This window comes from Apis florea, unplaced genomic scaffold, assembly GCF_048593485.1.
Source record: "Apis florea isolate Af1SG1 unplaced genomic scaffold, ASM4859348v1 contig_3747_pilon, whole genome shotgun sequence".
In the NCBI taxonomy this organism is placed as follows: Eukaryota; Metazoa; Arthropoda; class Insecta; order Hymenoptera; family Apidae; genus Apis; species Apis florea.
Genome location: NW_028256832.1, coordinates 87,820 through 103,214, shown reverse-complemented (window position 1 = coordinate 103,214; position 15,395 = coordinate 87,820). Strand labels below are relative to the sequence as shown.

At 39.1% G+C, this 15,395-nt stretch overlaps 1 protein-coding gene across 1 annotated transcript in view; it reads left to right on the top strand.

Annotated features, from left to right (window-relative positions):
* Nucleotides 1-15,395, top strand: part of LOC100871431 (uncharacterized) — a 100,705-nt gene that overhangs the window by 17,151 nt on the left and 68,159 nt on the right. The window contains exon 2 of the mRNA XM_086914841.1: nucleotides 9,212-9,275. The gene's annotated coding sequence lies outside the window, so the exon portion shown is untranslated. The remainder of the gene's footprint in view (nucleotides 1-9,211; nucleotides 9,276-15,395) is intronic.

Sequence of the window (15,395 nt, the reverse complement as noted above, 5' to 3'; positions counted from 1 at the left end):
GAATTATTCTTCGCGTTGTAGAATAGTCAATTAATTTGCACGTTTAGTTATGCATTCTCACTTTAAAAGTTTAATAGGGCTTTCCAAACTCGTTCTCGGTTCCCTTCATAAGTTATATCGGTTCGTGACTTTTCGCCAGAACTTTACGAAACGCTTTATCACGATTAAGGGAAACTAAATATAACTAAGCACTCTCGTACGTCATATTAAAGTACTAGGTATTAACAATAAATTTTGATCACGAAGTTTTAAAATATCGAGTGCGTGATACAGAATAATGCGATTATTGAATTTTCAAGTTGGACAAGTTGTTGCGTTTCACGAAGTCAATTTTATTTTATGAATTTCAAACTCAAATTTTTCACAGGGGATATTATTAATGTTTTACTTCTCGTATTTGAATAAAATCCCATTTGAGTTGAATTTATAACTAAATCATTTTGCATGCGCGTAGAATTATCTAGTACTTGGATATGAAATTGAGAAATTAATTTTTTTTTAAAAATATTATAAAAAGAATTCATATGCTTATTATGAAACATTACAACATATGCTTCTTTTACAATGACTAAACAAATACCACGAATCTTTCAAGAACGCAACATCGATTGCAATAATGCATCGATTTCTTGCATTATCTAATCCAGTGTTTCTCAACATCTTTTAAAACACGACCATTTTTTAATCGAATAACCTTCCATTCCTCTTATAATTACATAAAAATTCAACACACACATCAAATATAATATTTCAATCAGGGATTAATCACGTACACATAAAACATAGCATAGAACATTACATCTCACCAATCTCTGATATTTTTCATTTTTCAAACATTTTCCATACGAGAATAACTACAAAATAACAAAATAACAAAAAAAAAAAAACAATCGCCCCAAGAACCTTTATATTCCTTTTATCCACGTTCCGTCCAAGTTGAGAGACACTGATCTAAGCCATTCCGTCAACAGTACGCGCTCCGGTCGATCTCTCTGCCCATCCACCGTATAATACCACATCTCCTCCAATCTAAAATTCCAAACCCTGACACCGAATACCACCGATTTTCTTGCGCCGAGGAATAGCACACAAGCTCGTCGATGGTAAGTTTCGCGTACCACGGTTAAACTTTCATTTCGATCTAACGGAGTTTCTCGTGTCACTGGGACCAGTTGCCGGCCTGGTGGTGGTGGTGGCGGCGGCGGCGATAACCGTCGCCGCTTCGCATCGTGCGCTAATTTTTTTGCCGGTGCGGACTCGAACGTGTGTGTGCAATGGCCGGCCGGCCACTGGTAAACTAGTCGTTCGAACCACGTACGCTCTACGACATTCCATCGTGGCATTAAAGTCTAGTCCGACCTGATATTCACGTTGTCGTGCCGCCAATAATTTTCGTTCAAGGGGAAGGGCGGGGGGAGGGAGGGAGAGGGAGAGAGAGAGAGAGAAGCGTCGATGCACGATATCGGTCGGATGCGTTACGATCGACACTTATATATACCCTTCTCTGAGGAGTTGTGCCTCTCGAAGACCGGAAGCGCGCGTTCCAACCAGCGCGCCACTTTTCCTCTCCCAGTTTTTCTGCGCCCGGTTCGCGGTAAAGCTTGGCCAAGGCCTGTCATAAATCTGAGCAACGCCACGAATTCCATTCGATTTCGTCGTAATTGGGACGTTTCCGAGTAGAAGGGAATCGTGGCTGCATCCGAGCTAATAGCTCGCTCGATCGTAGAATTTTCGATGATCGGCTAGGGAGCGGTTTGAGATCGGTCTTTTTATCCCTTTCTAAGCTCTAAGAGTTTTTAAAAAGGTTCATGGCTATGTCGATAGGGGAAACGTTTTTCTCAAAGGGTTTGTTTCTAAAATGAATTTTGGTGGGAGGTGATAGAATTTGAATAGGATTTTGAGTCTCCTTGAAGCGTTGTGAAATTTTCTTGGTATTTGTCTATTGCAAATGGGAGATTTTCACAAGTATATCAATATTTAGAAATGCGTTTATGAATAAGATTATAATAAGTAGTTGATATCTTAGGTAGGAATTTTTGTGGTATATTTTAAATTTTCTACGCTTTTTTTTTTGATAAGTTAATAAATATTGAAAAGATATTTTATACAAATCAAATTCGTTTGTTAAATACATCTATCTTCGCTTAATCATGTTTATAAATTGTAAAATGCTACAAACGTTATACACGAAACGCAAATATTATCGTCCAATTCGAAGTAAGGAAACATTCACTACAAATATTGACAGAGGCTCGTTACAATCGTGTAAACTATGGTTTCAGCTTATAAATATTAATTACAATAATCTTAAGGAAAACCTTACTTACCTCCATTAATCAAAATGCCTCTAAGAAAACGTCGTTTTCTCTCTTTTTTAATCCAAAATTCCACCAAAAATCCTTCGAACGAAATAACGCACTAAACGATACTTTATTGACTTGATTATCAAATTTATCGCTCACTCGTCTTATTCTACTATTTTATATCTTATTCCACTATATTATTCTCCGTGTACGATCGTTAGTCAAGGATTAGGAGCAAAGCTTGTATATAAATGCCCTTTCTCTCGTCTCTGGAATCACTGGATATTCGATTCGATCGTTAAGCTACCGGATGCTAGTCGTCCCTTGGATTCTTCGGTTGGGTACTCGTCTTCCACGTTAATTTCTGGTCGTGTGGCAGTTGCTTTACGAGTTGTCCGGCTAGTTGAGAAGCAACTTGTTCGAGTATAATACTTATAGTCTCCTCGCTCATGCCCACTCTAAAAGTGATACTTTGATACACCGGCTAGGCGAACCGAGGAATTCTTTTTTATAGTTTTCTCTGATCGTTATACGTGGATATTCGTGGATATATATTCATTTTTCTCAGATTAATTAGTTCAGATAAAATATAAATGTTTTTTCCTGTTTCGGAGCAACCTGTCTCGATTATTATTTTTAGAATTAGTTACGTCCAAGACGTGTTACATAATATTAAGATATTTTATCTCGTATTTTTTGATTTACTTTTTTTTTCAAGATAGATCGTAATATTTAAAATTTCATATCAAGATGTTCAGATTTTTCAGATATTTCGAAATACTAAGTGACATTTTACTTCTAAAGAGGAAAGGCTGGATTAATGAAATCTCTTTATTCTTGAAAATTTTTCGTCGAAAATTCACGAGATATATTCGTTTATGGCAATTGCAACAACAATTTTGATATCTCGATGATAATTTGTGCAAATTTTTATAAAGAAAATTCAATACAGAAATTCAATTCATCCAGATTATATTTCAAAATTAATTAAAAATCAATAATTCCGAAGCAAATAAGCAAATCTTAAATGACCGGTTCACAAAATCGTCATCAATGGAATCATCTCGCCCTCCAACAATATAGAACATTATCCCCGGAGCACCACGCATTCACCCATCAATTAAATACCACCTTAAACACATACCCACGATGTTCCAACGAATCGACCGCTCTCATCGAATTTTATCGAAGATGAAAGCGCTCGTTGCCCTCGAACCAAGTTGCATACGTATGCAACTCCTCTTCTCTCGGAGCCTGCGTTATTTTCACTGGTAAAAATTGAAAAAGCCTCCCCTCTGTAGGCGTGTCAGAGATTGGCAAACATGTTTTGCCAGGGACGGTGTACGCGAGAAACCGAAAAATCCATTGCATTCGAGCGCCGCCCACCTCTAATTGCTATCGGTGAATCGCGGTCGAGGTCTCTCTTCTCGTAAATAAAAGAGAAAAAAAAAGGACTCCCCCCCCCAAAAAAAAATCAAAAAAAAAAAAAAAGAAAAAAAGGGAGAAAACCATCAAGCAAAGCAACCACGCAATGGAATCTGGAGTACCCTTGATTTTACTTCTTATATTATAATTTAAACGGCATACGTAAAACGACTCCTTCCTTCGTCCCTCCGTGCTCCATTCTCCTTCTCCTTCTCCTTCTCCTTCTCCTCTGCGCAAAACAGATCTCGATTATCGATACACGAAATGGAGAATACGCAGGCGGTTTATAATCGAAGGGTAGCGGAGAGAGGTGATTCGATTCGATATCTCGACGACTCGGGCATTAACGCGCTATTAAGACGCATAGAACGGCTTTGGGGATCTGTTGGGGCAGACTTGGGACAGATACGGAAGAGGCAAGGCATACCGGTGGAGCGAGACGAGAGGGAGCGAGAGGAGGGAGGGAGAGTTGTCGATCGAGACCGATTGGTTGGACCGATAATACTACTGGTAACTGGTCGATAAAGACACAGAAATGTCGACGTGCATGCGATAAAATAAAGTCGTGGAATCTCGGACGGAATTAAAAGAATCGAAGCCGTGACAGCGGGCGCGCGAGTCCAGATCAAAAACCGGAAAGAGATAAATTCGAAGCAGGGGGAAAATACGAACAGATGGAGGATTAGCGTTGGTTATCGATGAGGCGACAAGCGTAATTTGACAGATATTTTTCTCTCATCGTTTCGCTCGATTTTCATCCGAAGAAAGATGGTGATAGCAATTAGCTCGAGGTTGGCTCCGTTGTATCGCGTTTAAAATCATGCGTCGTCGTGGATCGTCGACAATTTTCCGGGGTAAATGACCGGTTTCGTTTTACCGCGTGTTGGCTATTTAATAATCTTCTAATGTAGGACTTTGCAACAAATTATTTGCGTTTTACGCGTCGTTTAATCGTATTTTAATATCCGCGCAAGAAATATTATCTAAGATATCCTCTCTTGGAAATTACGTGTTAGGAAGTAATTATCTAGAAAGAAAATTAACGTGATTCCGAAGCGTGAGTATTACACGGATTTTTTTCTGATCACGATGAGAAAATTAATGGTAATGGACGCGGTGCAGAGTGTTTTATCTTTATCGATAAACGAAGTTTTAATATTTTAGTGTTAAAAAAATATTACAAGGAAGTCGGTATGAACGATAGAAAGAAAGATAACATTATTACGATTTTACCTAGAATCCTTAATGGCAAAAGTGTATTATATACTTCTTGCGATATATCTATTAATGTTAAATCTTCATACAAATTGCTTCATACACGTAGCTCGAGTGCAAAGGGGTTAAAAACCGCAATTTATTTCCGGACCGTTCAATCTAAATCTTGATGCTCTTCTCACCGTACCAAAAAAAAAAAAAAAAATATTAAAAAAGGAAGTGAATCGAACGATACGAATTAAGCAAACGAAACAAGAACAAAAATAAAATGATAAAAAGACCCGAAAGACCAGGAAACAAAGTAAGGAACAGTAATAGCAAAAACGGAGCGACAAGAAAAAGGAAAGAAAAATTACTTAGACTACTATAATAGCACAGGAGAGAAGCCAGAGGTATGCTTCACAATGTTAAAAATAGTGAGCGAGAAGAATGGGCAGGTAGAGGAATGAAAGATGAAGAAGCCAACGAAATTAAAATAAGAAGTAAACGGAAACCGAGATCCTGTCTACAAACTTGACTCGGTCCAGTGGAGATCCCTCTGCTCGAAGCGTGTCCGAAGCCTATTAAATTCTATCTACCTGGTCCTAAAACAATAACGTTCGACTCAGGTGCAACGAGTATTTCGATCCATGCTCTCTTATTCGAGGTCTCGAGCGGGTCGTTTCCCGCTCGTGTCTCGTGGATCACGAGAGAAATCGGTCGTGGACCTTTGATCTTCGCAGCTCGAGTCGTTTCCGATCCAATTATGCATGTCGACCGTAATTATGGGTTTAATTAGATGGCCAGACACACTCGGTGAGAACGACGAAACCCTCTCGACTTAGGTCGCCTCCATATATTCTTTTCTTTCGTTCGTATGATTAATTATCTTTGATCTTGAACTTTGTTTCGATCTTGGTGGTCAGAGGATAAATATCTTATTCTTTCAACGTATTTATACGATATTTTTTCTTTTTTTTTTTTTTTTTTTAAGTCTGAAGATAGGACCTTTGGAAGGGAAAACGCACGATTCGCGAATAAAAAAAGAGATAAATTTATAACAGGATTCGATGAAATGTAGATACGATTTAGCAACAAATGATTACTAATATCCAAGCTAAATTTTTAACTTTCGAAAGAGGAACGTTCAGAAAAACTAGTCTAGTCTTTCTTTCTTTCTTTTTTTCTTCGAAACCGTAATTAAGGGTCACGCGATTTCCAACGAGAGTGTCGATACACGACGGAAGAAGGTATCAATTTTATCTTCTCGTCTCGAGCTCGATCGAGGCGAATTTACATTCCGTATGCCGCACTTCCGCAACAGGATCGTGGCGGGGTCTTGTGCATCCCCGGGGGTATTTCCGGTCCGCGTACGTAGTACGCACACCGAAGGTTTTTCATGCGGGCGGACAGTCGATGCCAGAGGGTATTCGAGTCATCCTTTCTCGTCCAAGCGGAAAGAAGCGGATACAGGGAGTGAAGAGGAAGAAGAAGGAGGAGGAGGAGAAGGGTTCTCCACGGTATGGACCACAGGATGCGCGTCATTGCTTCTGGCGTATCCTCCATCTTTCCTCTTTTAAATTATGAATTGATCCTTCATCGTAATCGACATCCACGAGAATATTAATTAAAAATCGGCGAATTAAACGTTTCGAGGATTTTTCTGCATCGAACGATGTTCGAATCGAAAACCAAACGAATGATGAATATAAGATGAAGAATATCCAAGCATGAAATGAATACTTGGTGACGTGAACCGGCAGGAATAAAATTTTTATATAGCGGAGATTTTGGCGGGGAAGGGTATAAGATTAGCTTAAGAAATTTCACTCGATGATAGATATTCGATTTTTTTTTTAAGAGGGTTGTACGAGATTGAATTTTGAATTTAGATTTTTGACAAAAAAAGTTTTATCGCAAAAGGTCAATATTTAAATTTAAAAGGAGAAAAATTTACTTAAAAACATGACTTCTTGCTACTTTCCTATTATCTCTTTCGTTTCCCTTTCATTTCATATTTTTTACATATCACGATTAAATCTGTGAAAAAATCGGGATATAATTTTCCCGAATAGAGATCGTGTCTCATCTGCATCTTTCACCCAGTCGAACTCGAATCGAAGCTCTTCAATTTGAAATTCTTGAAATTGTGGCGCATCCAGAATGGCCAGTAATCGCTACTCGTTCTTCAATCACCAAACATAACCGGCCGTGACGTATCGATATCTGAAACGCAGCGATCTGTTCGCTCGAACCATCATTCGGGGAGACAAGCAACTTGTCAGAGGGCGTGTTATCGAGCGTTAAAAGCGGGCACGGGTATTTGCAGTGACACAAATCACTTTCCAAACCCTTCATTACATCCGCTTTACACGAGCGGCCGCCGTCTCGATGGCCGCGCTCCGATCCAGCGTTATTAACACCGGGACATCGATACCAAATATTCGCTATCGCCTCCATGGTGTGTACGTCTAGCTGTGCGTAGGACGTGGAACAAGCATGTTCTCATTCTTGCATCCGTTTCGAGGCCGCGAGTACGATTGCGCGTAGCCATAGGTCGTTCAGCCTAGAGCCTCTTCCATCGATAACGCCAATCCGGCCGAGAGGATGTTTTATTCAAGGGAAATTGATCTTCCATGGTCTATATTATGCGTTCGTATGGTGCATATACAGGGTGTACGGAAAAGAAAAAAGAAATGCGTGGAAAATTCGTAAAGAGTTGATTTCTGAAAAATGCCAGTTGAGACTTAATTTATTAAATCGTGAGCAACGTTATTTCATTGGCTGGACGAAGAGAAATGGAAATTTAGAGCAAAATAATTGAAATGAATTGTCGTTTGTAATTTGAGAAAAATCTCAATCGATATCTTGTTATATCTTGTTGCGTTTGTTCTAGAATTGTACTTTAAATTTCGTGTATATTTCGGACACCCTGTATACATTTATAGCATTGGAACCAAGTACAGACGTAGCGACGATTAACTGGTATGTTTTGTCGCGTGTTTCGCGCGACACCGTGGAGGATGTCTCGAGGAGTTAACTAGGAAGTGGTGTAACACGCGAGCTCTATTCTTGAGATGACACGTGACGATTTATAGGGAAAAATCATTCACATTCGAGGTTCATCGACGTTTTGACCCAGCGGTGGTATGGGTTGGTTCTTGTGTCTGCCTCGAGTATGGAAATCGATATTCCTCGTTGGCTTTCGTGTTATTTGCATAGATACTTGAACTTGAGTAGGGAAAGTGGAAAATTGCTACTTGTATTGGAAGTTGGACGATTGGTAGAATTAAAATTTTTATTATTCATTATATTTAACATCAAATCGAAATACTCGTAGTTATAAATACCAAAATGCAATGAATCGCGAGTTTTTGGAAAAGAGGAGAAAGAATTTGAGATAATTATAAAAATAAATTATTCGACTATATATAATCGCTGATTTTTATCTAGATCTAAATTAATAATTTCAATAAAAGTAATTTCATAAAACATATACATTATGACTTCTCATTTCCTTTCAATTCAGAAATTCATTGTATCCAATCTAATTCTTCATCAATAATTTATCGAGAATCTAGAAATTATATAATGTTTAATATCTATCAGAAAAATCGATGTAACAAATGTAGCAATATCCATCGCCTATTCACTCAATTTATAAAACTTCATCATTTCGGATGACAGAATAGTTTGATCCAGAATCTAGAAATCGGACGATGTAACGAGTCGATCACGATCCCTTCTCGATCGGTTGATCGCCACTGCGCGCATGCAACCATGTGCACAGAAGAGTGTTCGGTCATCGGACCGTTTTATTCAGTTATATCACAGGTGTTATCTTACGTTGTTCGCGTACCCGTGGAGGAAGGTGAAGGTATCGAATGTTACACGGCATAAGGACAACGTTAGGACCGAATTACACGGGAAACGTTTGCTCCTTTTGCCTCGGTTGCCCTCGTGCTCCTCTTTTTTCCTCGCCATCGTTCCTTTTTACTTGCCCTCCTCGCTCTGCCGTGGGGAAAGGAGGCTGTTTAGATGGTTCCGGGTTTTCGAACGTTCTGAGATCCTTGGCTCGTTTTGGACAACTTTCACTTTCGGGGAAAGAGAGTGTTGGTCGACGATAATTATCGTGTTCAGTTTAATTGGAGGAAATTGGAGATGGTAAATCAAAGTTGGATTAAATTGATTGTCGAGTAGTAAACGCGTGTTAGAAATATACAAGTACGAAATTATCAGCTTGTTTTTTATTTTTTAACATTAATATTGGATTAATTTTTATGTTTCAGACGAGCCAAGCATCCTAAGGATTTGTGCATGGGGGTTCGTAGCACGTAGAAATTCTTATACAAGGTAATTTATATTTAATAATTAAAGAAAAGAATGGGAAAGGGATATTCTGTATAATATCAAATTATATGTTATCAATGATATCTTAACGGCACTATAATAGCTTTAAAATACAAATTTTCTTATGTTGCTTTCATAGCTAGGAATCAATTAGAAAATGCATCGATCAAATTAATAGTCCGTTCATGTCGAAGAGGAATCTGAAAATTCCATAATCACTCTATGAATTCTCGATTCATCGTTGCCAGGTTATTATATTCGTGTTATGTATCAATAAGATCGTCTTATTAATATTTCCTTCCGCGTTATTAATACCGCATATGCAATTTCGTTGCGCATCAATATCAATCGGTTAAAGCATAATCATTATCCAATAATAATTTCGCATGGAAGGGACAACCGCTCTCGAAAGGTATATTAATATCACGTTATTTCACGCATTATTGTTACGATACGAAACATGAGCTATCATCGCGATACAAATGTTGCTGTGCTGAGTCACTAGTAGATATTAATTAGTATCATTATCGTCCATTTTCATTCGTAAATACTACGGATAAACGTGTATTGATCGAATCTCTTACTAGTATGTGTATATATATATATAGCTAAAATTTGATTTCTTACTCGAGTACATATAATATAAAAAATATCGTGCAATTAATTTTTCATTGCAATCGGTATTTTTTTTATTTTCTATCAAATGATTAGAAATCCGACAAAAGATTTCACAAAATTAGATTGGCCACTCTTTTCTCCTTTTTCTTCTTCTTCTTCTAATCTTAAAACAAAATTCCAAAACTCCCCTTATAAAAAAGAATACACTTCTTCAGAGGCAAAAAATTCTTTTCTTCAAGTTTTCCCACTGGAAAACGCTTCACTCGGCAATAATAATCCGAGTCAATTATCACGTTCCACATAATATCGAGCGGACGTCACATTGCTCATGACCAGGAGCAGTACGATCGCTATACCGCTTACAATCGTACGAACAGCTATTTAGGATCGGTCGATACCGTTAAACACAATGTGTTACAACGATAAACCGGCGGATCTGTTGGTGTATTACTCCTCATGCATATTCCTATCCCGATGCTATCTCTCGCTCTCTTCCTTCCTCGCGAAGGGGCGCGTAAGTTTATAATAGATATTAAGGGGAACAGTTATGCAGCCGGGGAGAAAAAGCGTTGCTGATCTCCTGTTACCGCCGTGATTCTCTTTCTCTTTACTACTCGAGAGAGAGAGAGAGAGAGAGAGAGAGAGAGAGAGAGAGAGAGAGAGAGAGAGAGAGGAGAGATGGAGAGAGAGAATGGAGAGAGAGAGAATGGAGAGAGTGGCGGTAGTGGTGGATTGTAATTTTCGAAACGATTAAAGCCCCGTGGCCTCGACGGATCTAAATAAGGCGGAGAAAGGGGGGAGAAATGGAGGATATTAGATAGCGTTAACGATCGGACGGCGATAAATTGCCCGGTCTGGTGTTGGACAAATTTAGAAAAGCTTATGGATCTCGATAGGGAAATTGCAGGCTACTGCTGCTGCATTGACTGATAAGAGAAAAGAGCGAGGAATCGTGTTCAGCGCGGGATACATATTTTGAAATAAGTTATCGAAGCTGTGAACGAGGATATCTGTGTTGGTATTAATTTGATATTCGGATATTCAGTCCTCTGCTCTTTGTGTAGAATCGATTGAAATTGAATGAGCAATGTATTGTGGGATCGATTTTGTATTTTTCGGGTTTGAGAGAGAATCGAAATAAATGTCTAAGTTTAAAATAAACTCGTACGTGTATTAATAAAGCTGGTGCTATAATTTTGAGATCGGTTTCACTGTTATTACGATCTTGCTTCGATTACGATATTTATCCCACACGTTTTTATTGACATTTAATTGCCACGTTGCTTTTGATTCTATTACAAATTACAACTTTGGATTCGCGCGAAGCTTATAATCAATATATTCGTTCCAATCACAATTATTATTCAAACAGAAGCGAACGAATCCACGACACGTAAATTTACGAGGAATCGAACGTGTCCACATCGTCCTCCACGCAATTTTAAAACGCGACTTTCATCCTTAACACGGTTAACCGAGAAATAAAAATTTCCCGATCGATCATCCTCCTCAAACCATTCACAAACGATTAATCCACGATCGCGTCAGAAATAATCGTTCGTGATGTCATTCACGATTGGTGGAACGCTTCAGAATACCCCGTGGTGTGTAGCTGGTGAGTACATTTACGTACGTCGTCGTAACACGCGTGACACAATGCAAGCAGAGGATCCTCCTCCTCCTCCTCCTTCTCCGACGTTATATATGCAAAACTCGCGAGCAAAGCATGAGAATGGCGCGACCTTCCAATCCCTCGAATCCGTTTCGAACGTTATCACCTGCTCGAACGTTCTTTTTTCTTTTTTTTTTTTCACACCCGAGAGAGTAGTAAAATATCCTCTACTCGATCAAATAAATCTCCTCGCCTCCGTAGAAAAGAGGATCATAGAAGCTGAGCACGGAGTCTCATCTTGAGCGTCGGCCAGGTGAACAGCATTACCTTGGCGTACGTAACACCCACCGCACATCGCATATATTTCGAGCCTTACATATATATATATATATCAAGCCCGCGAAATTCCTCGAACAGAGGGAAGAGGAGATCAGAATGCAACATCAGAATGCGTTCGAACGTAAGTTGGATGGAAAGTTGGAGGAGTACGTTTACACCTCCTCCTCGTTATCGTCTGCCAAGAACCTTTCTCTCTTCTCCCTCTCCTCTTCCCTTTACACCCTTTACTTCTGGCGTAACAGCGTATATCCTCCTCCTATTAGAGAGAGGACGCTCCCCTCCCTCCCCTCCCCTCCCCCCTCGATCCATCGCTTTTTCTCACCTTGAACTTCTCTTCCTCTTCCTCTCTCGATTCGACTCACGGCCATTCGTTCCACGCTCTCTATTTGGTCTCCCTGCCCTCCCCTCCTCCCTGCCCACCCCCGTCTTATTCGCGTGGCGCGTTATTCGCAGCGAAGAAATGAGCGTATAAGGCAGAGAGAAACCGGCCCTAGATGGTTTGAAAGACCGGTGGTGGCCAGAGAGTCCACCGTGGCGGACGCTAGGCAAAAACTAGGATAGGCCTAGATGGCCGGGTTCCCCGGGAGACGACAGGCTAGCAGGATGGCTCTCCGGGGGGAGAAAAATAGTCGTACGCGTGTATGTAAGTGCGTGCGAAGAAGGAGGAGGAGGGGAAGAGAGGAGCTGTTGGATTGATCGTATGAAGCGGAGGAGAAAAGAGGTTGCGCGATCTGGGTGGAAGTGAGAGAGAGAGGAAGGCGAAGAGGAAGGAGGATACGGGTGCTGGAGAATATAGGTGTGTGTGTATGTGTATATATGTATATATATATATATATATTCAGCACTAGCCGGCCGGACAGTGCAGTGAACTTGGCAAGAAATCCAAGGTTGCATGGCTTAATGATCTAGTTTCTTCGGCAGCGATATGATTCACCATTATGCATCCACTCATCTGACTCTTTTCCGCACCAACTCGGATCCGAGTTCGAGAACTTCTTGGAAGAATCCCGTTGGAAAGAGTCTGAGGATTTTGAGAAGCGGTTTCATACTCTGGAATTATGGTTGGATTGGAGGAAGGATTCGAAGTTTATGTTGCACGTTTATTCTGTTTCGATCTATTCATGTGGGGATGGATTTGTTTTGATTTGATTCATTCGAGACGAAGGTGTTTGAAAGATAGGAAGAGAAGTTTTGATTGGCTTATCATTTTGTTTGCCACATATAAGTCAGAGAAATTCATTCACAGTTTTAATATTTATAACGTAACATATACCTATCTCCAAGATATATCAGAAGTATCAATTGTAATTATCGGATGAACAAAGTTTGAGATAGATATCGAAACAAATAACAAAGTGATTCTCCCTTCTTGAAAGTAAATCGCATCTCGTTTATTAAAACGCAGAACACTTTTTTCCCTTGCCTAATGGATATCTTGTTTATTCGTACATCCGCGAGGAGATGGATGTGTTTCGAATCTACGTATCCGTCTCATCGATCTCCGCCCTTAGAAAAAGTTTCGCATTTGTCATCTGATAAAAGTACTCGCGTCCATCTTTCGCCTATACGATTCCTCTCGATCGAACTTGAATCGAAGTTGAAAAGGGGAGAATGTTACTTCGTGCGAGGTGCCATTAAATCGCCGCCGACGAGGAGGAGGATTTCCCTGTAATCTTGGAAACCGTGCATGCCCTCATTAATTAAATTACCCGATACGCGTAATTAGCCGAGCAAAAAAAAAAAAAAAGAACGAAGGGGAAAGGAATCTGGGTAAGAACGTTGATTCGTTCCTCTCTGTTCCTCGTCGATCCAAGGTCGCGCCACTTAATGATCCAATTTCTTTGCCCGAGATACGATTCATCATTGTGCATTCATCCGACTAGACCCATTCGATATATGCCGAAAAATTTCTCGTAAAGATTCTTCGAAGCGACACGAAACGTTATTCTTTTTCGTAGAAGGAAATCTTATAAAGCGGAGAATTGTCGAAATTTTTACATCTATCGATATAAATTGTATTCAGGTTTGAACATTTGTATTTAAATTGTAACAGTAATATCGCTCTTTCATGTTTATTTATTTATTATATTAAATTAATTATGGACTACGAAGGATTAAAAGGGAAGAGAAATTTTTGTTTGAATATAATTATGACGTGACTAACATCCTTAAAATGTTAGTAGAATTTTCCAACTTGGATTTTATGTAAATTATGTATATTCATCATCGTTGATACTACATTTCACAGTGAATGCATTCCTTTCTTTTTTATTATTGTATTACATCAATATTATATCGTTACATAGACATCGTTATCGCATTTGAAATTGCTTGCATTGCCAGACAGTCTGGCTCCTAATTTTATACATAGCGTACACGGCATGTTTTAGCTAGGGTATCGCTTCGTCTCGCTCGGTGCAAGTTTAAAGTTTCGATAACGAAGCCTCGTCAAAGTGTGTCCGAAGTGTTAATCTTCTGTACGATGCACGATCAACAGTAGTCGTTTCTGGTTAATGATTAAAAAAAATATTGTATGTAATAACAAGTTGCTCGAAGCAAGGAATTTAAGGATTCAGAAAGAAATCGATATAAGGTGAAACGGGATAAAATTGTGTGCGGACACGTTGATTTATCACAGGTGGATAAACGTGGAAAAAGGGAGGAGGGAAAAAAAGAAAGGAAAACGTTGGTGTTATTAGCGCAACGTGGCTATTAAAGATAGGGTTTTATTTATTCTCAATAGTAAATCCAACGAGTGGTGGAAGGGGGAGGTATAAATCAGGTCGCATAGCAATCATCTGGTGTTTATCCCCCCTCCCCCTTTTTTTTCTATTACCACGATCATTAGCTTGGTCCGTGGTACGCGGACTACGAGTAATTATTCCAAAGCCTAACCGGAATGCAACCGTGATTGCTGCTAACGGTTTGCACTTGTAATTGCCGCCGTCAATGGATAAAGCGTTCCTTATTTTTGAATTAAGTTCGAGGATGAGGAGGATCGTTCGATCCTCCTTGAATAAGAATCGTCTCGAATGTCTGTGAAAAGAAGAAATTCTACGGGATAGGGATAAGAAATGTTTATTGAATAACGGCAGTGAAAAGATTGCACGAGACATTTGTAAAATTGTCGATATCTTGTTAATATTGATGTGTGTTTTGCATAAGAAGAGATAGTTGCGTTAAAAGATTTGTCGAATAATTGTAATAATTGTGAAATAATGAAGATACGAGCCAATAATAAATAATTAATGTATTTATTATCATCTCGAAATAGTGTCAATAGACAAACGAGATTAAGAATGATGAAAATGAAATTTTTATTATGTTATCGCGTTTTCATTAAAAAAATCAATCGATTATCGATGTTTCATATTGATTCGATAACTTGTTTTAATTGATTTTCACTGTTATTTAATTATTTTAACTGGTGGATAAACTCTTTACGCGGAGATCGGAGAGAAACACGTTCGTTTCGTTCCGTGTTCGGAAACCGACTACGAATGTAAACAGTTATAACCGATGTGTTATTATTTCATAAGTCGCGTTTCATACGT